The 22,342-nt window shown below is 43.2% G+C and overlaps 1 long non-coding RNA gene across 1 annotated transcript; it reads left to right on the top strand.

Moving 5' to 3' along the window:
- Positions 1 to 2,274: 2,274 nt before the first annotated feature.
- On the top strand, positions 2,275 to 22,086 carry LOC139382035 (uncharacterized). Its single transcript, XR_011628615.1, has 3 exons — positions 2,275 to 2,450; positions 19,685 to 19,749; positions 19,979 to 22,086. It is a non-coding gene; the product is annotated as an uncharacterized lncRNA (long non-coding RNA).
- The last annotated feature ends 256 nt before the right edge of the window (positions 22,087 to 22,342 follow it).

The raw sequence follows: 22,342 nt of genomic DNA, 5'->3' as shown, positions 1-22,342 counted from the left end.
ACATCATGTCTCGCTCCAGCCACGTTGCACCACAGACTGTCCAGGAGTTGGCAGATGCTTTAGTCCAGGTCTGGGAGGAGATCCCTCAGGAGACCATCCGCCACCTCATCAGGAGCATGCCCAGGCGTTGTAGGGAGGTCATACAGGCACATGGAGGCCACACACACTACTGAGCCTCATTTTGACTTGTTGGACATCACATCAAAGTTGGATCAGCCTGTAGTGTGGTTTTCCACTTTAATTTTGAGTGTGACTCCAAATCCAGACCTCCATGGTTGATAAATTTGATTTCCATTGATAATGTTTGTGTGATTTTGTTGCCAGCACATTCAACTACGTAAATAGTTGAATATTTCATTCATTCAGATCTAGGATGTGTTATTTTAGTGTTCCCTTTATTTTTTTGAGCAGTGTATAACCCGAAAGGACCTCTCATACACGGCTGTCAGATCCACTGTGAGTCCTGATCAAATCGGCCCCTTGAGGCAGAGCCAGTGGCTGCTCTCTGACTATCAGAGACATGGGTAACTGTCAATATTGGAAACACAAATATAAAGTTACTTAATAGGGTGTTGGGCCACCACAAGCTGCTAGAATGCCCCTTGGCATAGATTATACAAGTGTCTGGAACTCATTGGAAGGATGCGACACAATTCTTCCGCGAGGAATTCCATAATTTTGTGTTTTTTTGATGGTGGTGGAAAAACACCATCTCAGGCACCATTCCAGAATCTCCCATAAGTGTTCAATTGGGTTGCGATCTGGTGACTGAGACGGACATGGCATCTGGTTTACATCGTTTTCATGTTCATCAGACCATTCAGTCACCACCCATGTTCTGTGGATGGGGGCATTGTCATCCACTCCCATCAGGATATACATTAATCACAATAGATTGAAGGTGATCACTCATAATGGCTGTGTATTTATTGCCGTTTACCTTTCCCTCTAAGGTGGGTTGAGTGGACCTAAACCATTCCAGGAAAATGCACCCCACACCATAACAGAGCTGCCAGAACCATAATTTACTCAAGTGTTTCCATTATGTTGGTATTTACCTGTATGCTAAACACGTAATGTAGCATCAACATCCTCAACATAGGAAAAATATTTTACTCAATAACACAACTCTGGGTAATTTTATGTTTGTTTCACTGTCTGCTTGGGTGAAATGCCTCGTGTAATTTGGGGAAACAGTGTCTATATAGAAAATGTGTTGGTTGGTGTTTTCCATCAAAATAATGACAAATCAGCATGATAACTGACCTGTGTGACTTTAAAGGCGTAAAGGAGCATGGTATCAGTAATGTCTCAGCCCTATGAAAACAGCTAGCACATAAGAATGCCATATGTGCATCTCATCCTCCTCCTTACTAAGGACATGGTGAAGAGAAGACTTTATGACCTTCTTCTCTCCGCCTCTGCCCACCTCGGTGCACGGCACCAACGCCATGCAGATGCCTGTCTCTCCGGCTCTGTGATAGTTAGGGCACTCTGCGCTCCACCACCGATCCCCTTGTCCCACTTCAGCAGGCTAATTCACATTAAACCTTAGTAAAAGCTAATAAGCCTCTGCGTTAACGACCATGACCTTTGCCAGAATACCCACAAGGGTTCCTATTGACTCTGGGCTACAGTCAGAGAGTCTCTCTAGCATCAGCTGAGTTGGGAACCTGGCCCACCAAATTGCCCCGGGCTACAGGAAGTGGTTGTGTGTTGATACTGACTAGTCAGCATATCAACCACCCTAACCCAATCAGCATAGGAGGTTTAGGTTCACAGCTCTCTTTCTTTCCAAACTAAGCTGGGCCAACAAACATGTAGTGATGTTATTCCAATGTTTAATGAAAATACATTGGAAAAACATCACTACCTGTTTGTTGGCAAATCTTAGTTTGGTACAAAACTGTGAACCTGAATCTTCTATGCTGATTGGGTCACGGTGGTTGAGGGACTAAAGCAGCATATCCCTACTGAAGCCTTCATTTCACACTCGTGTTCACGCCTTTGTTTCCCGTGCTGTTGAATTCCCTGTTGAATTCCCTAATCTTACAGGCCCTTGCATCACCTTAAGCACCTGTGGAGGGTGGCCTAATGCCAGCACTGCAAAATAAAAGAGAAGGAGAGGGGGGATGAAGAAAGGGGGAAGGAAGAGAGCGAAGGATAATCCTGTTAGCAAACTAATCACTGTGCCCAGAAACCACACCGGGAGAGTGTCTAGGGATGTCACGCGTCTCTGCTACCAGGGAGGAACCTGCCGTGGCAGCAAGCTCAACATTTAAGAACAGCAAGAGGGGACGTTATTAGACAGCAGGATGGGAGTCCATTACACATAATCAGCCAAGACCGTTGAAGAGTGTTTTCCTGACGAAAAGAGTGCAGAGAGCAGGGCTTGACTGCAGGGTTCTGGCTCCAGTGCCAACACACCAGCAAGAGATGCCTTGCCACAGGTGAAGCACTTCTTGTCCTTTGACTTTCAATGATAGAGCTATGTCAAGTCAAACTTAACTGAAATGTACAGAGTATTACATCAGCATGGGCAGGTTAACAGGCAAACTAGTGTGCCCATCACGGGGATTACAAATAATAGAATAATTGAGTTGGAATTATTTTTTGTTGATCATTAGAGATTTCACTGTGGTAAAGTTCTCTCTCATTTGTCACCCTATGTGACTGCCTAGAGTTGTTTAAAGGGGAAATAAGCAGTTGCTACATCCATTTTTGGACAATTTAATTAAAGATATGTACCCATTGTTTCTTGAAGAATAAAACGTATAAATGTCTCATGGGCTTAGTTCAACTGCCTTGTTTGTAAACAAAGTAAATGTAAACAAACAAAGACTATCGCCTTAAAACATGGCTAAAACTATCATTTTTATATCATGAATGGTGAGTCCTTGCATCCATAATTATGTCTATCAACTTGAGTGGTTACATTTCTCCAACCCCATCCCTTAGCGTTTTACCGAAACGGGTGGAGAGGACGCTTTGCTATTGTTTTTACTGCTGATTGTCCCTTTAATTGGAGGGCAGCTAGACAGAGTTTCCTAGAATGAAATAACCTTACATCAGCAGCTCTATAAAAATGGAACTGTACATATCCTATATGGTAAGCCTCTTTCCCTTGGATGATCAACTAGTCCTTTGTTCCTACTGTATCCTTTAGAGCTGTGCACACCAAGGACAACCATGGTGGACACCTCAATGGTGTTTACGTTAAACTTAAGTTATTCAAAAAGGAGAATATTATTTAAATAAATGAATACATCAAGTATTCTATACAACTATCTTGGGAGCTGTATACAACAGAAGATTGCATTCATATTTCATGCCCTTGCCATATGCTTACCATATATTTCCTATTACACATTTTAGCAAACATAACACATTATGTCCTTTTGAAGCAATCAATCGTATGTTTCAATACAAAATAAAAAGAGCCAGTTTAACAAGACAGCTAATGCAAAGGGATATGATTCACACCTGACCACAGAGTCTATTTCCTTCCGTATTCTGATTCCCTATCACTTATGATCTCAGCAGGTGTAATCGGCACTAAAAAGTAGAACCTTTGTTAGTTTAATTGTATTTTATTTCACCTTTATTTAACCAGGTAGGCTAGTTGAGAACAAGTTCTCATTTACAACTGCGACCTGGCCAAGATAAAGCATAGCAGTGAGAACAGACAGCAACACAGAGTTACACATGGAGTAAACAATAAAAAGTTCAATAACACAGTATAATTTATTTATTTTTACATAAAAAAAAAGACTCTATATACATTGTGTGCAAAAGGCATGAGGAGGCGAATAATTACAATTTAGCAGATTATCACTGGAGTGAAAAATGATCAGATGGTCATGTGCAGGTAGAGATACTGGTGTGCAAAAGAGCAGAAAAGTAAATAAATAAAAACAGTATGGGGATGAGGTAGGTAAATTGGGTGGGCTATTTACCGATGGACTATGTACAGCTGCAGCGATCGGTTAGCTGCTCAGATAGCAGATGTTTAAAGTTGGTGAGGGAGAGAAAAGTCTCCAACTTCAACGATTTTTGCAATTTGTTCCAGTCACAGGCAGCAGAGAACTGGAAGGAAAGGCGGCCAAATGAGGTGTTGGCTTTAGGGATGATCAGTGAGATACACCTGCTGGAGCGCGTACTACGAGTGGGTGTTGCCATCGTGACCAGTGAACTGAGAAAAGGCGGAGCTTTACCTAGCATGGACTTGTAGATGACCTGGAGCCAGTGGGTCTGGCGACGAATATGTAGCGAGGGCCAGCCGACTAGAGTATACAGGTCGCAGTGGTGGGTGGTAAAAGGTGCTTTAGTAACAAAGCAAATGACACTGTGATAACTGCATCCAGTTTGCTGAGTAGAGTATTGGAAGCCATTTTGTAGATGACATCGCCGAAGTCGAGGATCGGTAGGATAGTCAGTTTTACTAGGGTAAGTTTGGTGGCGTGAGAAAGCCGATTCTAGATTTGAAAAGCGAAATAGAAAGCCGATTCTAGATTTGATTTTGGATTGGAGATGTTTGATATGAGTCTCGAAGGAGAGTTTACAGTCTAGCCAGACACCTAGGAATTTATAGATGTCCACATATTCTAGGTCGGAACCATCCATGCTAGTCGGGCGTGCGGGTGCAGGCAGCGAACGGTTGAAAAGCATGAATTTGGTTATACTAGCGTTTAAGAGCAGTTGGAGGCCACGGAAGGAGTGTTGTATGGCATTGAAGCTCGTTTGGAGGTTAGATAGCACAGTGTCCAAGGAAGAGCCAGAAGTATACAGAATGATGTCGTCTGCGTAGAGGTGGATCAGGGAATCGCCCGCAGCAAGAGCAACATCATTGAAATATACAGAGAAAAGAGTCGGCCCGAGAATTGAACCCTGTGGCACCCCCAAAGAGACTGCCAGAGGACCGGACAACATGCCCTCCGATTTGACACACTGAACTCTGTCTGCAAAGTAGTTGGAGAACCAGGCAAGGCAGTCATTAGAAAAACTGAGGCTACTGAGTCTGCCGATAAGAATATGGTGATTGACAGCTGCACTGTCTTTTATCGATGGCGGTTATGATATCGATTAGTACCTTTAGCCTGGCTGAGGTGCACCCGTGACTGGCTCGGAAACCAGATTGCACAGCGGAGAAGGTACGATGAGATTCGAGATGGTCAGTGATCTGTTTGTTGACTTGGCTTTCGAAGACCTTAGATAGGCAGGGCAGGATGGATATAGGTCTGTAACAGTTTGGGTCCAGAGTGTCTACCCCTTTGAAGAGGGGGATGACCGTGACAGCTTTCCAGTCCTTGGGATCTCAGACGATATGAAAGAGAGGTTGAACAGGCTGGTAATAGGGGTTGCGACAATGGCGGCAGATAGTTTCAGAAATAGAGGGTCCAGATTGTCAAGCCCAGCTGATTTGTAAGGGTCCAGGTTTTGCAGCTCTTTCAGAACATCTGCTATCTGGATTTGGGTAAAGGGGAAGCTGGGGAGGCTTGGGCGAGTAGCTGCGGGGGGGGGGGGGGGGGGGGGGAGCTGTTGGCCGAGGTTGGAGTAGCCAGGAGGAAGGCATGGCCAGCCATTGAGAAATGCTTGTTGAAGTTTCGATTATCATGGATTTATCGGTGGTGATCGTGTTACTTAGCCTCAGTGCAGTGGGCAGCTGGGAGGAGGTGCTCTTGTTCTCCATGGACTTTAGTGTCCAATAACTTTTTGGAGTTAGAGCTACAGGATGCACATTTCTGCTTGAAAAAGCTGGCCTTTGCTTTCCTGACTGACTGCGTGTATTGGTTCCTGACTTCCCTGAACAGTTGCATATCGTGAGGACTATTCGATGCTATTGCAGTCCGCCACAGAATGTTTTTGTGCTGGTCGAGGGCAGTCAGGTCTGGAGTGAACCAGGGGCTAAATCTGTTCTTAGTTCTGCATTTTTTGAATGGAGCATGCTTATCTAAGATGGTGAGGAAGTTACTTTTAAAGAATGACCAGGCATCCTCAACTGACGGGATGAGGTCAATATCTTTCCAGGATACCCAGGCCAGGTTGATTAGAAAGGCCTGCACGCAGAAGTGTTTTAGGGAGCGTTTGACAGTGATTAGGGGTGGTCGTTTGACTGCGGACCCGTAGTGGATACAGGCAATGAGGCAGTGATCGCTGAGATCCTGTTTGAAGACAGCGGACATAGCCCGAGTTCGCGGCTGCGGCCGACAGATAAAAAATAAATAAACAGAATGGAGTACCGTGATTAATGGACAGTCCATTAGGCATCAGCTATGTTGCCAAGTGATCATAGTGTCCGGGGGGCAGCAGTAGATGGAACAGGGGTGCCCCACTATGCTAGCGACACACAGTTTACAGTTAGTAGCGTCTGCTCCGACAGAGGCCGGATGAAGGCACAGCGGATGGAGTATTCGTCGGCAGACCAGTCGTGGTGGTGCGGCGGGGCGCCGTGTCGACAGAGAATCCAAGCCAGATGGCGAAAGAGGTATTGTGGAATTTAGTTTGCTAGCCGGGAGATGTGCCTGGCTCACGGCTAACTGCTGCTAGCTTCGTGGCAGTGGCGTTAGCCACTATATCCAATTAGTAGCAGCGGTGATCCAGTGCCAAGGTCCAGAGTTTACAGCAAGGATCCGGTCGAGTTTTGGGCTCTAGCCCTGTATGAGTGGGGTTCAGGGAATAGGCCGGGAGGTGGGCCTCAGGGAATAGCTTCGGTACTAGGTGCCACGGTGAGTGAAAACTAGCTGCGAGCTAACTAGCTAGCTGCGAGCTAACTAGCTAGCTGCGAGCTAACTAGCTAGCTGCGAGCTAACTAGCTAGCTAACTAGCTAGCTGCGAGCTAACTAGCTAGCTGCGAGCTAGCCAGCTGCAAGCTAGCTGTGAAGATCGGAAGTAGTGGTCCAGCGATTTACGGCAGGAATCCGCCGTTGTTATGGAGAGACAGTCCGATATTGGTAGACAAGCGATATTGGTAGACAGGCGAGTATTGTCCAGGCTAAAAACAGGGCTGGTATCTGTGCAGAAGGTAAAAGCCGCTAACAATGACTAAATACTGTAGCTTGTAGCTAATTAGCTGGTTAGCTTCTGGAGATTCTTGAATGTGTTCTAAAATTGAAAATAATAGCGATTCCGTATTACATTGGGTGAAGCAGGTTACCGGAAGGTATAATCGAATAAAAAAAATCGAGAAGAGATTGAAAATAAATTGAAATATATATACAAAAAATACAAAAAAATACAAAAGTACACGAGAGGGCAAAACAAACACGTCTTTACTGCTACAACATCTTGGATTTCCATAATTTCCATAAAGTAAATGTGTACACCAAAATAGATATGAAATTACATATCAGCCGGACTGTGTCCTTGTGTCATTAATGACTAGGCTTGGAAATTACTGGAAAAGTTCTAAGATTGCAAGTAAACTAACAGAATTCTTTAAACTTTTAATTTAGATTTTTATATGACATCTATTGGCCATTTTGGATACTTCAGATTATCACAGGGGCCTGTAATTATCTCTGGCCCTCTGAGTGGCCTTGTCACATGTAGAATATATTAAAATAGTTAAATAAAATAATTTTAAAATAAAACATTGAATGAAAAAGCTGTAAAACATCCCAAATACAAACATCCCAAATATTCCCCATCAGGAAACTAAAAAGATTTGGCATGTGTCCTCAGATTTGACATGTGTCCTCAAAAGGTTCTACAGCTGCAACATCGAGTGGTTGCATCCTGACTGGTTGCATCACTAACTGGTACGGCAACTGCTCGGCCTCCAACCGCAAGGCACTACAGAGGGTAATGCTTACGACCCAGTACATCACTGGAGCTAAGCTGCCTGCCATCCAGGCCCAAAAAATTGTCAAAGACCACACCCACCCCAGTCATAGACTGTTCTCTCTACTACCGCATGGCAAGCAGTACCGTAGTGCCAAGTCTAGGACCAAAGGGCTTCTCAACAGCTTTTACCCCCAAGCCATAAGTCTCCTTAACAGGTAATCAAATGGCTACCTGGACTATTTGCATTGTGTCACCCCCAACCCCTATTTACACTGCTGCTACTCTCTGTTACCGTATATGATTAGTCACTTTAACTATACATTCATGTACATACTACCTCAATTAGCCCGACTAACCGGTGCCACCGCACATTGGCTACCCAGACTGTCTGCATTGTCCCGCCACCCGCCAACCCCTCTTTTACGCTACTGCTACTCTCTGTTTATCATATATGCACAGTCACTTTAACCAATCCTACATGTACGTACTACCTCAATTAGCCAGACTAACCGGTGCCTGTATATAGCTTCACTACTGTTATAGCCTCGCTACTGTATATAGCCTCGCTTCTGTTATTATTCACTGTCTTTTTACAGTTTTTTTTTTATTTCCACATCTATTGTTCACCTAATACCTATTTTGTACTTAAAAATTGCACTGTTGGATAGGGCCTGTAAGTTAGCATTTCACTGTTGTATTTGGCGCACGTGACAAATAAACTTTGATTTGTTTTTTGACTTCTGCTTGGATTCCACCTGGCAATCTGTTCACCGTCTGCCCTGGCCTTTATCCCCCTGTCTGGTACAGGTACCCCCGCCACACCTCCAGCACACACGCACTGTTGGGGCGAGTGACTCTGAACTTACAATGGCTAACCCCAAGTCATATTTTTTTCTTGTGTTTTATGCTATTTGCCTCTTGACTCCTACGTGCTTTGTTGATTAAGAATTTGCTTGTTTACCCAACCGTGGGACAGAATGTTTGTTCCCACACTCGGGACTCTGACTCTCTATTGGTTACACAGACTCTTGGCCTCCCTTCCAATTCTAACCACCTCTCACCAGCTTGTATTCATGTTACCTGATGAAATTGCTGTACAATATGATCTTATTGCCATCTAATGCAGAGTGTGGGTTCACAGCTCCAATCCAGATGTGTTGGTAATTACTGAGACGTGGTTAAGAAAGGGTGTTTTGAACACTGATGTTAACCTTTTTCGGCAAGAAAAAGGCCTCACTCCCCCCCTATTTGAGATACCTACTTCAGCCCTTATCCTACACCCGTTCTGCCAGTCACATTCTGTTAAAGGTCCCCAAAGCACACACATCCCTGGGTCGCTCCTCTTTTCAGTTCACTGCAGCTAGCGACTGGAACCAGCTGCAAAAAAAACACTCTAACTGGACAGTTTTATCTCTTCATTCAAGGACTCAATCATGGACACTCTTACTGACAGTTGTGGCTGCTTTGTGTGATGTATTGTTGTCTCTACCTTCTTGCTGTTTGTGAGCAAGAAGGGCACAGAGCCCAACAATATTTTGCTGCTACCATGTTGTGTTACTACCATGTTGTTGTTGTTGTTGCTACCATGCTGGGTTGTCATGTGTTGCTGCCTTGCTATGTTGTTGTCTTAAGTCTCTCTTTATGTAGTGCTGTGACGTCTCTATTGTCGTGATGTGCGTTTTGTTCTATATTATTATTTTAGATTTTGTTTTAGTCCCAGTCCACGCAGGAGGCCTTTTGATAGGCCGTCACTGTAAATAAGAATTAGTTCTTTACTGACTTGCCTAGTTAAATAAAGGTAAAATAAATAAAATTGGGATAGGGAACAGAGTAGACACTGATTATAGACATGGAGTGTGTTTCACATGATCTCAAATGACAGACAACATTATCTCAGAGCTTTAGTAAGGGGTATTTACAGTGTAAGGGGGCATGACAGATTATATCCTGTATTTAAGTGCACAGGCAGGGGCAGGCAAATTATGTGAACTGTAGAGATGACATGCTGCAAGGGACAAGAAGGGGGAGGGCAGATAAATGACAAATGAGGATGAATGGTAGTGTACAATTTGGATGTAATAGGCTACATTAATCTTAGCACGTATGCAAGGAAGCCTTTGCCTCTATTTCAGGGTCATGGCAGAGCTGACCAATGGCTCTATAGTTTGAAGCCTTTAGTTGATGTGTGGCACGGTGACATTCAGTATGAGAGATGTAGATAACCTGCTGTATGTTGTTTGGCTTCACCCCTAGCTGGTGCAATCATGTCTCATGCAACAACAGCTATTCTTGCAAGAATTGTGGTTAAGATGGAATAGTATTTCCCAGGAGGCAAAGGACTTTGAGATCCTCAATTTTTTTTATTTTTATTCACAATGCTTTTATGCTACATGTGACTGTTCTTTGACACATTATCTATCAGTGTCCTAACACACGAGGACTCCTGTAGCCTATATCTTCCATCTGAGAGGCAGTGAACGGGACACTATCCAGATCGAGAGGGATTTGTAAATCCCATCCCATGCATGGTGGCCAGCTCTTTATCTGTCTCTTCTGGGCCTCAGAGAGATGGAGGTATCTGGGATGTCCCCAATTCACAGAGAGAAAAACAGAGATACGTGATTAACCAGACTCTCTCATACAGAAAAGAGAAAGCGAAATGGAAGGAGGGAGGCAGTGGCGTAGCCAGAAATTCATTGGTGGGGGGCATGCAGAACTTTGGGTGAGCTCAATTCTTTTTAAAGAATAATAATAGGAGGGGGAGGGAGAAGCAGCTAACTTCCTGCAATTTTAAACATTTTGCCATGAGGCTGAGAGAAAATTTTACTGTTTTTAATAAAGCACATTTCCTGCAATTCTATACATTTTCCCATGGGGCAGATAGGAACATGTGCAGTTTTATAACTCATCATGCTATTCTACACATTTTGCCGTGAGGCTGAAAGAAAAATCTGCATTTTAAAGCTGATTAAAACTAAAATATATGTGTTGACTGTGATAAAGCCACTGGATTATGAGATCTCTTGTTTTCTAAATGAATAAATTAAATAGGCAGTGGCATGGTACATATAGCCTTAGAAGCAGTGACATACGCTCAGTGGCCAGTTTATTAGGTACACCCAGCTAGTACTGGGTCAGGCCCCCGTTTGCTCCAAAACAGTCTGAATTATTCGGGTCGTGGAGATGTTAGGTCTATTCATAGCAACTGAGCAACATGTGCCAGGGAAACATTCCCCACACCATTACACCACTGCCACCAGTCTGTACCGCTGCCCCCAGACAGGACGGGGCCATGGACTCATGCTGCTTATGCCAAATCCTGACTCTTCCAATCAGCATGATGCAATAGGAACCGGAATTCGTCAGACCAGGCAATTTTTTTCCCACTCCTCAATTGTCCAGTCTTGGTGATCGAGTGCCCACTGGAGCCACTTCTTGTTTTTAGCTGATAGAAGTAGAATCCCGGTGTGGTCGTCACCTGCAATAGCCCATCCGTGACAAGGACTGACGGGTTGTGCGTTCCAAGAAGCCATTCTGCACACCACTGTTGTACTGCGCTGTTATTTGCCTGTTTGTGGCCCGTCTGTTAGCTTGCACGATTCTTGCCGCTCTCCTTCGACTCCTCATCAACAAGCTGTTTTCACCTACAGGACTGCCGCTGAGTGGATGTTATTTGCTTGTCGCAACATTCTCGGTAAACCCTAGCAGTAATGGTGCGTGGGTAAAATCCTTGGGGAAGCCATAAAAAAAGCTATATTGTGTGTTAATTGTGTTTATGCTCTACAACCTGTTAGTTACAATCGTCATAATAAAATTCAACCACACCTTTTTCATCACAAATCCGGAGTGCAACCTCTGTCTGTTAAAGTCCACAGTGCATATTGCATGTAACAAACAGTTACATGACCTACAGCATGGTTAGACGACTAAACTAAAGCACCATTTCAACATCATCAAATCACCTATGCTTACTCTAATACAGTGACAACTAATAGATACCAAAAACAATTTCGTCAAATAAACGTAAGCTAAATATGATGTGGCTGTCACTGGTTCTGATTTGTGTGTGTGTGCATTCGTGCAAGTGGAAAAAACATGTTGACTCACCCTACTTGTTGAGAAGCGCCAATGCCATGCTCCTCTCTTTCATGTTGATGAAACGTCTATGACTCTGTCATTCAGTATGATTTTATTTTTTTGTTGTCCTATGCTACCTGACTTAAATGCTTCCTCGCTAGCCTAACTTCATTTCATGGGCAACGTTAGCTACTTAACATTAGCCTTCTACATCTAGCTACATATTGAACTTCCATCCTCTTTTGCCATGGGCACAATGTATGAATTTATGGTTGGATCAGAATTGCCATTATAATAATTGGCCAGTACGAAGAATTAAATAAAACCAGAAGTCCAAATCCTTATTTCCATCTATGGCTAATTTAGGAAAGGGACAATTTTAGCTAGCTAGCCACCAGAGGACAAGAACACAACGAGAGGCAACAATTCAAGTTGTTTCTATCAATGACGTATTGCTGTCGATATAATTAAATTAGACTGAAACCAAATCCAACAAATCCCTTGATGGTTAGCATGACCATTCATAGTGGAGCTCACTCAGTTTAGCTCAATGCTAATTTACTATTATTTTATACTTTTTTATCAAGGGAGAATAAAAGATCGCTGGCTTCCCTTACGGGTGGGCAACAATGTCATACTCTTTTTGACCAGACAGCCTCAGATAGATAGGCCTACGCATACAGACAGAGGGGCGCTGTTTCGCTCGCTCTAATGGTTTCTCCGGTGCGATACATTCAGCCTCTTGCGAATTGAAGGGAAATTATGAAACACAGAGAGATAAAAGTGAATAACTAATATATATATATATATATATATATGCCTTCCCTTGGCATCCATGCCACTGAACCCTAGACGCTGTCTTGCGTGAAAAGCCCAGGAGGCCTGATGTTTCTGAGTTAATGGAACCGGTGCGCCTGGCACCGACATTCATACCACACTCAAAGTTGCTCGTTTTGCCCATTCAGTTGAAAACTAACTGAATACCTCGATGCCTGTCTGCCTAGTTTATACAGCAAGCCACGACCACGTGACTCACTGTCTGTAAGAGCGAACCATTTTCGTGAACGGGGTGGTCTACCTAATAAACTGGCCACTGAGTGCCTCAATGCAGTCATAATTGTGGCTAATTAGTGGTGTGGCTTTCAGTTAGTTATTTTTGGCCGAACGTAGGACCTCAGCTACTGTCGATAATGTTGAGTACTGACCGAAAGGAAGGCTTTGCTTCGAGTTAAAAATTGTTTCTACTCCTGTCTCTGGTGATAGCTAGCGTCACACGGCTAACTATCAATACTTGGTTAGCCCACAGTAATATTGCTAGCTTCCTTCCCTCATCTAGTTTAACCAGTCGGTCTGTTAACTAGACCGACTGGTTAGCCTCACAGCTCTACGGTTGTGGGAGAATTCCTATACAAAGTCGAAACTGCTCCAATGCGGTTCCCTTTGGCTAGCACTGTGCTAGCTACAGTGAGGTAGCTGCTAGCTAGCTAATACATTACTAGCCTTGTGGCTGTAGTTCTCACTGTGCACACCCTAGCTAGCATTAGCCGCAAGGCTTTCTAACTAGCTAGCTTATGGTGGCTAGCTTGATGGAAAGCAAGCTAAAGACACAAGCATTCCTACCTGCACATACGGTTGCATAAGCATAGCTATATAACTCAGAAACGAGTTCCCTACCTGCCCAGCTGGTAGTTTTGCTATATTCTTTCTCTAGTTTACACAACCTATGTTCACTCGTTTGTGTTGACTAGACTGACCAGTTAAGCCTCATGGCATTAGGGTCAAGGTAGACTTTCAGCCAAAATTAGAAGAAAGCATCAACGCTTTTCCCATCGGCTAGTACTGTTCTAGCTATAGCTCAACCTTTGCCTCACAAGGTGGTTGCTAGCTAGCTAATGCCTACACTAGCCTCACACCTATAGTGTAGCCACGAGGCATCTAATGAACTAGCTAATTTACAGCAATGCTGAAAAGCCAGCTACGACTGGCCAGCTTGCTTCTCTCGTACACCTAACGTTCACTTGTTAATCATTGTCTATACTGACCAGCTACACCTCATGGTGCTATGGGCAAAAGATACTCTCAAGATCGAAGAACCAATGCTATTCACAGCTGCCTTCGTCTAACGTGGTACTAGCTAGCTAGGCTATTTGCCAACTAGGTGAACACTAGCTAGCTAACACTAAAAGCCTCACGGCTAAGCGTTGACTTGCACACTCATAACCCAGTTAAGCAATGCTTTCCCCCCGGAGCTACTGTGGGCACCTGTACCCCATGGGAAACAATCATGCTCAGGCACTTCTCAAACGAGTCTGCTGAATGTTGTAAGGTTTTACCACGTGCTAAGCTTAAGCCATCTAGCATACTGATAGTTTGGCTCTCTGGCAATGTTCACATGACTTTCAGTCACTTTTGCGCTTACTTACCAAAGAGCCCTCCAAGTTAAAACTCTCCCCTCTGCACCTTTTGAGGTTCAAGCCGAGGCTGGACAAGTAAATGTCAGTTGCCAGCATGTATTGACGGCACTTTGCCTTCAGAAATATATCACTCTGTCCACTTAATAGCAGGGGCACAGGGCCGTGTTATTTCGATATAAGTGGCTCTCTATGACGCCACCAGAGTGCCACCACACTATCTTTGGTGAGCCTGAGGCTTGTGGATAGCTCTTTCTCATGACAGAGAATTTATGAGCATATGCAGTTACTCACAAAATACACAAAGTACACTACACGATGTTGGCCCCAATTGAGTTGTCCAAGACAAGTTGAGACTGGCTACCGATCCCGTCTGTAAGCAGTCCCAGACAACCCAAAATGTTTAAACATGTTTGATTTTATCGGCACAAAATCTGCAATGCGCTTGCAGTGTGGGATGTACCTGTGGCTTGAAGGAGTATTCACCCCCCTTGGCATTTTTCCTATTTTGATGCCTTACCACCTGGAAATAAAATAGATTTTGGGGGGGTTGTAATATTTGATTTACACAACATACCTACCACTTTGAAAATGCAAAACATTTCTTTTGTGAAACAAACAAATAAGACAAAAAAAAAAAATCATTGAGCGTGCATAACTATTCACCCCCCAGTATTGACTAATACTTTGTAGAGACACATTTTTCAGCAAGTACAGCTGCAAGTCTCTTGGGATATGTCTCTATAAGCTTGGCACATCTAGCCACTGTGATTTTAGCCCATTCTTCAAGGCAAAACTTTTCCAGCTCTTTGAAGTTGGATGGGTTCCGCTGGTGTACAGCAATCTTTAAGTCATACCACAGATTCTCAATTGGATTGAGGTCTGAGCTTTGACTAGGCCATTCCAATACATTTAAATTCCCCCTTAAACCACTCCAGTGTTGCTTTAGCAGTATGCTTAGGGTCATTGTCCTGCTGGAAGATGAACCTCCGTCCCAGTCTCAAATCTCTGGATGACTCAGGTTTCCGTCAAGAATTTCCTTGTATTTAGCATCACCCATCATTCAATTCTGACCAGTTTCTCAGTCCCTGCCGGTGAAAAACATCTCCACAGCATGACGTTGCCATCACCATGCTTCACTGCGGGGATGGGGTTCTCGGGGTGATGAGAGGTGTTGGGTTTGCATTAGACATAGCGTTTTCCTTGATGGCCAAAAAGCTCAATCTTAGTCTCATCTGACCAGAGTACCTTCTTCCATATATTTGGGGAGTCTCCCACATGTATTTTGGCTAACACCAAACATGTTTGCTTATTTTTTTCTGGCCACTCTGCCGTAGTGCATGTTTGCACTCAGTTTTGATAGCGGTCGACTTGTTATTTTGTTTGTTTAGTGTACTTCGTGTTTTCCGTCTTTCATTAAAAAGATGTATTCACATCACGCTGCGCTTTGGTCTCCTCACTACGACCATCGTGTCACTGGTGCACTTCACAAAATAGATGGCTTCATGAGGGAGGAAAATTAGGTGGATATATTGAGGTGAACGCTCAAGACATCAGTCAGGAAGTTAACGCTTGGTAGCAAATGGGTCTTCCAAATGGACAATGACCCCAAGCATACTTCCAAAGTTGTGGCAAAATGGCTTAAGGATAACAAAGTCAATGTATTGGAGTGGCCATCAAAGTCCAGACCTCAATCCCGTAGAAAATGTGTAGGCAGAACTGAAAAAGCGTGTGCGAGCAAGAAGGACCTATAAACCTGACTCAGTTACACCAGCCCTGTCAGGAGGAATGGGCCACAATTCTCCCAAATTAGTGTGAAGCTTGTGGAAGGCTACCCAAAACGTTTGACCCAAGTTAAACAATTTAAAGGCAATGCTACCAAATACTAATTGAGTGTATGCAAACTTCTGGCTCACTGGGAATGTAATGCAATAAATAAATAATTCTCTGCTATTATTGTGACATTTCACATTCTTAAAATAAAGTGGTGATCCTAACTGACCTAAAACGGGGAATAATTTTTATTAGGATTAAATTTCAGGAATTGTGAAAAACTGAGTTTAAATGTACTTGGCTAAGGTGTATGTAAACCTCCAACTTCAACTGTAGATCCTGGATATCAGGAAGTTTTGCCCCAGTGATGTACAGGGCCATATGCATTACCCTCTGTAGCCCCTTACAGTCAGGTGCTGAGCAGTTACCATACCAGGCAGTGATGCAACCGGTCAGGATACTATTGATGGTGCAGCTGTAGAACTTTGAAGATCTGGGGACCCATGCCAAATCTTTTCAGTCTCCTGATTGTTACGAATCCCTTTTGGCCCGACAGTCTAGGGGGGATGGTAATGAGACCCGTAACATAACTCATACAAATTCTAATAGTGACAAAGTAAAAGTGAGAACAAAATAACTACGACAACTGAAATCTACCATCAAACTCAGGGTTTATTAATAAACACACAGTAATGGGGGGAGCAGGAAAAGGGGCTGAGCTGGACCCAAGGAAAGAAACAATAAGTATTCAAAAAGTTTACCTACGGGTAGTGTATGCCCATGGGCGACTTGTCTTGGTTCCCCCTTTTCCCACCAGCAAACAAACAAACACCATAAGCAAAAACAATACTCACAGGTGATGACAAAGTGCTATGGAGGTGCTCAAACAAAAGAGAGGTCAATGCATAAAGAGAGAGTGAAACAGAGAGACCTATAGACATGGCATTTACAGAGAGATTGAGCTCTAGAGCAAACAACTGATGGGGTTTTTAAACCAAGGGAAAGGAACTGTGTTTGGGTAGGAAACAGGAGGAGGTGTGTCTTCTGATTGATGATTGATTGGTGACTGATTGGGGAGTGATGATTTTCACCTGTGAGGGGAGAAGGAGAGAAAATAAACACACAGGATACACACACAGGATACTTGTATCCGTAACATGATGGGGCAAAGGTGTTGCTCTGCACTCTTCGCAACTGTCTTGGTGTGTTTGGACCATGATAGCTCGTTGGTGATGTGGACATCAAAGAACTATAAACTCTCAACTCGCTCCACGTCAGCCCCATTGATGTTAATGGGGGCCTGTTCGGCCCTCTTTTTCCTATAGTCCTCGATCATCTCCTTTGTCTTGCTCACATTGAGTGAAAGGTTGTTGTCCTGGCACCACATTGCCAGGTCTCTGACCTCATCCCTATTGGCTGTCTCATCGTTGTCGGTGATCAGGCCTACCACCGTTGTTTTGTCAGCAAACTTAATGATGGTGTTGGAGTTGTGCTTGGCTACATGGTCATAGGTGAACACAGGGAGTACAGAAGGTGACTAAGCACCTGAAGGGCCCCAGTGTGGGGGATCATTGTGGCAGAGGTGTTGTTGCCTACCCTTACCACCTGTGGGTGGCCCATCAGGAAGTCCAGGATCCAGTTGCAGAGGAAGGTTTTTAGTCCCAGGGTTCTTAGCTAAGTTATGAGCTTTGTGGGCACTATGGCGTTGACCGCTGAGCTGTAGTCAATGAATAGCATTCCCACATAGGTGTTCCTTTTGTCCAGCTGGGAAAGGGCAGTGTGGAGTGCGATTGAGATTGTGTCAGCTGTGGATCTGTTGGGGTGGTATGCGAATTGGAGTGGGTCTAGGGTTTGCGGCACGATGGTGTTGATGTGAGCCATGACCAGCCTTTCAAATAATTCATAGCTACCGACTTGAGTGCTGCGGGGGTGTTAATCATTTAGGCAAGTTTCCTTTGCTTTCTTGGGTACAGAGACTATGGTGGTCTGTTTGAAACATGTAGGTATTACAGACTCAATCAGGGAAAGGTTGAAAATGTCAGTGACGACTTGACAGTTGGTCCGCACATGCTTTGAGTACACGTCCTGGTAATCAGTCTGGCCCTGCGGCTTTTTGAATGTTGACCTGTTTAAGAGCGTGATCACACAGTCTTTGCCTGTTTCATGGTATGTCTGAGGGCATAGCTGGATTTCTTATAGGTGTCTGGATTAGTGTCCCACTCCTTGAAAGTGGCAGGTATAGCCTATAGCTCAGTGCAGATGTTGCCTGTAAGCCATGGCTTCTGGTTGGGAAATGTACATGCGGTCACTGTGGGGATGATGCCGTTGATGCACTTATTGAGGAAGCTGGTTACTGAGGTGGTATACTCCTCAATGCCATTGGATGAATCCCGGAACATAGTCCAGTCTGTGCTAGCCAAACAGTCCTTTGGCGTAGCATCCGCATAATCTGACTACTTCCATATTGAGCGAGTCACTGGTATTTCCTGCTTTAGTTTTTGTTTGTAAGCAGGAATCAGGAGGATATAATTTTGGTCAGATTTTCCAAATTGATGGTGAGGGAGTGCTTTGAATGCATCTCTGTGTGTGGAGTAAAGGTGGTCTAGAGTTTTTTTTCCCCTCTGGTTGCACAGGTGACATGCTGGTAGAAATGAGGTCAAACGGATTTAGGTTTGCCTACATGAAAGTCCTCGGCCACTAGGAGTGCCGCTTCTGGATGAGCATTTTCTAGCTTGCTTATGGCCTTATACAGCTCGTTGAGTGCGGTCTTAGTGCCAGCATCGGTTTGTGGTGGTAAATAGACAGCTACGAATAAAATAGATGAGAACCATCTTGGTAGATAGTGTGGTCTGCAGTTTGTCATGAGGTTTTCTACCTCGTCTTACCAGATGTAGCTGCTCTATATTATCTGTGTCGTCGTTCAGCCACGTCTCGGTGAAACATAAGATATTACAGTTTTTAATGTCCCGTTGGTAGGATAGTCTTAATCGTAGATCGTCTAGTTTGTTTTCCAATGATTGCACATTGGCCAATAATATGGAGGGAAGTGGTGGTTTACCTACTCGGCAAATTCTTACATGGCACCCCGCCCTCCTCCCCCTTTTCCTCCGTCTTTTCTTCACGCTGATGACGGGGATTTGGGCCTTGCCTTGACAAAGCAGTATATCCTTCGCATGGGACTCATACATTTTGTTTTCATCCAGTTTGAGTTAAGTAATCGCTGTTCTGATGTCCAGAAGCTCTTTTCAGTCATAAGAGACGATAGCAGCAACATTATGTAAAAAAACGAGTTACAAACAATGCGAAGAAAACAAACAAAATAGCAGTTTGTTAGGAGCCTGTAAAATGGCAGCCATCCCCTCCGGCAACCATTATCAGATCGCAATGACTTTGATAGACATTTCAATTGTTTTTTTTGTATGTATATTATACAGAAGATTTATGGAGAATTGCTATGGGAGTGCTATTTCTATCCCGTCTATTACTGACCATTCATCCATACTGTGTGTCCCCCATCATTGCAGCTTTGGAAATAAATGATCTATCCATCCATTGCTCCTTCCTGTGTTGATTTACTGACATGAGGGACAGGACCAGGACGGTCACATTACATCATGTGCTTTCTGTCCTGTTTCCTTCAGAGGGAAGAACTAGGCAGTTACACCAGCAAATGGATACACAAATTGGAGGAAACAGGCACAGTGGGGTGAGTTACATAATCATGGTTTGTCTCTCATTCCTTTCCTCATGTTTCCTCTATCCTTATGTTAAAAAAAATCTAAGTAATGTAAGGTACGTTATTCAACTGAGAATAGTGTTGACTAAGCAGAAACGGACTGGGTATGTTTTGACAATCTAAAAAAATTATTGCAGGGGGGAAATATTCTAATTTTAGATCAATGGCTAATACAGTGTTATAAATGTGCTTTCATCAGGTGCTTCAGACGTGTCCATGCATCATGAGGGGAAATACCTTTGCTGGCTTTGAAGTGGAGGGAAGGATCAGAATCATACTGCTTCTTATCAAGAAGTCTATTTATTTTCTTCCATATTGTTTTATTCCCTATCTACACTTACCCTGCAGCAATATATTTTAAGTTAAAGCCTAAACCAAAGTTTTAAACTAACTCTGGTACTAGAGATAATGTGTGCAGGCTTTTGCTCCAGCCCATCACTAACACACATTCAAAGAATCATGGTCTTAAAGAGCAACTGCCTTTAAAAAGCAATGAATCCCTTTGAAAACAGCCTTTGTGGCATCGATTCGAGTCAGAAACAACTATTCTAGTGTCAAAATTAACTACAAAGTATAAATAGGATAATTTTGGTCATAAAGTCAGTCTCGTCTTAAACAGAGTTTGGAACATCCGTTCATCACAGCGGGTAAATTTAGGTTGGGTTTTGATTTGATGAAGTCCATTTGTCCACTAACATGGGGTGAACAGCTGCGGTGATTGCTCTCTATCTAATAGCATAGACATAGAGACAGATCTGTCCAGCAGCTCCGACTTTGTTAACATATGACAATACGTTGCACATTTTTTAACTTGAGAAATACTGCACCAAACACCTTAGTTAGATGTACATTTGTATAACTAAAACATCCTCGACAAAAACGAAAAAAGAAATCTGTAATTATTTTGATCTTAGATTCATTCTAGGGATTTTGAGGAAATTAAATAGGCTTCAGTGTCTACAGTGTCTCATGGGGGACAAATATTATTAACCAAACGAGGAATCGGTCAGAAAACACACCTCCAAGACTGAAATCTATTTTTTTCTAATGAGCAACGGAAAAACATACATGCCAATTAGCGTGTTCAGTGGCTTTTTAAGTCTGGTCTATGATAAGCTGAATCAAGTGTGTTACTGCGGGGCAGGAAAGAAAACCTATACAGAGTTGCTTTCCAAGATCAGTGTTGGATACCCCTGGCCTACACACTATTAACTCTGTAATTTACATCTGACAGCTATGGTAGAAAATTACAAGGTTATGTTTTAATTCTGTTTATGCATCGAATAAGGTTTCTCAGTACTCTCTCATCTGTGTCTGTGTGGACTTGGGCCTCTGGGGCTTGGCGCTGGCAATTGATTTATGATGATTTGGTAATAAAACCTACAGCCTGCCTTCCATAGAATGAGTTGGTGTTTGTGTACTATGAGGAGATGTCTCTGGTATGGACAGCTGATAAGAAGAACCTTGTCTTTGGGGCCAACCCCTGGTTTCTATACAATAAGAACAGTCTTCACAGCAAATGCTATATGACTGGGGGGTTATTACTTTCCTACATACAACATTTCACCTTTAGACCCATTACACACATCTGTTGTTTGTCACGAAGATTCAGGAGGACGTAGGGCTTTTAACAATCTCCATTGCGTGACTGTTAATGCTCCATTATTGCAATAAGTATTAATAAAGTTTGATGGTTTTGAAGAAATCTAAAACTCTCTCTTTTGGTTAGAAGAATTCCACGACACAGCTCATGACCAGAAGCTGAGAAAGAGAAAAGGATCTCTGAAGATTAACCTGGACCGGAATACTCCACATCTTGGCATTACTTAGGAATAAAACATTACTTTGTTTGACTGCTTGAGCCAGACCAGAGGTGATGCATTTCCATTTAAGCGTTAACACTGTATTGCCCTTTCCAGAGCTCTTCAATATCAAATTAAGTATTTTGTTCTGTAAATAAATGTACTTAGATTTTATTTAGGCAACACCTTTTCCTTCTTTATTTGGGTTGTTGGAGGTATAGATTGTGATTTGTGAAATAGGTTTGTGTCATTTTTGTTATTGTAAACAAATGCAATATTAGTCAACATAATACAATTGTTGGCTTTAAATTTGATTGTGTACTGTCAATGCATCAAGTACAGTATGCCTATGACTTAAATGTTGTAATTTGATTGAAATATTTTCTCCTTTTAAAGACCAGTGTGCATCCACATGGCGTATATGATACTGCTCTACATGTGAACATTTAATTGATTCGTTTTAGACCTGTTTACACGTTTAATTAAAAGATGCACTAATCAGAAATCTCTCCGCCATTTCCTAGTTGATAAAATGTTAATAGTTCGCCTAATTTTAGATTATGTGACAAAACGAGCATTGTATTTTCAGCTATTTGAACCTGGTATGCAAAAGAAGCAAAAACGGGATGCATAGAAATAGCGCACATAGAAAAGTTCTACCGCTTCTTAGACTTACTTTCAATGGGAATGTCCTATTCCCCCTCAGGAGACTGAAAAGATTTGGCATGGTTCCTCAGATCCTCAAAAGGTTCTACAGCTGC

Source organism: Oncorhynchus clarkii, chromosome 23, assembly GCF_045791955.1.
Source record: "Oncorhynchus clarkii lewisi isolate Uvic-CL-2024 chromosome 23, UVic_Ocla_1.0, whole genome shotgun sequence".
NCBI lineage: Eukaryota > Metazoa > Chordata > Actinopteri > Salmoniformes > Salmonidae > Oncorhynchus > Oncorhynchus clarkii.
The sequence above is the reverse complement of the archived record's forward strand: the minus strand, read 5'-3'. Positions and strand labels throughout refer to the sequence as shown.